Source organism: Muntiacus reevesi, chromosome 3 (assembly GCF_963930625.1).
Source record: "Muntiacus reevesi chromosome 3, mMunRee1.1, whole genome shotgun sequence".
NCBI classification, from domain to species: domain Eukaryota; kingdom Metazoa; phylum Chordata; class Mammalia; order Artiodactyla; family Cervidae; genus Muntiacus; species Muntiacus reevesi.
The window spans coordinates 140,321,248-140,321,987 of record NC_089251.1 but is presented as its reverse complement, the minus strand read 5'-3'; positions in this window follow the sequence as shown (position 1 = coordinate 140,321,987).

The window sequence follows — 740 nt, the reverse complement described above, 5'->3', positions numbered from 1 at the left end:
CCTCAAAGAGTGACCCAGAGTTTTCTTCCTGCAGGATCTGAGTCGATGGAAGTCCCATTAATACAGGGTGACTAAGAGTGTTCCATTCATTTCTGCCACCAGGTGTCCACCCTCCTCCCTCTCGCACTGTAGTAGCGACCCCATTTCGCTTCCAGTGTTAGGGTCAGACAAGCCAGCAAAACCATAACCCCCTGTTGGACCTTTTCTCCCAGTGGTGTGGGGTTCTGACTGGAGTCCCCAAAGTAGTGGTGTTTTCAGAAGTATACTAGGTTTTTTGGGCTGCTGTAACAGCTTACCACAAATTTGGTGGCTTAAAAGAACAGAAATGTATTCTCTCTTAGTTCCAGACTGTGGAGACCTTTTCTAGTGACATACAAAATCAAGATGTCAGCAGGGTCCTTCTCTCTCCAAAGGCTGTTTGACACTTCCAGCTTCTGGTGGTTCCAGATAACGCTTGGCTTATGGCAGCATAGTTCTAATCTCTGCCCCTGTCTGCACATGGCCTCTCCCCTTGTGAGAGGCTTCTGTATCTCAAATCTCCTTTTCTCTTATAAGGACATCAGTCATTGTTTTTAGGGCCCACCCCTTAAAATCATCAAATGATTTCCTCTTGAGATTCTTAACTTAAATACATCTGCAGAGGCCCTGGGGCTTCCTGGGTGGCGCTAGTGATAAAGAACCCACCTGCCAATGCAGGAGACTTAAGAGACACAGGTTGCATCCCTGGGTCAGGAAGATCC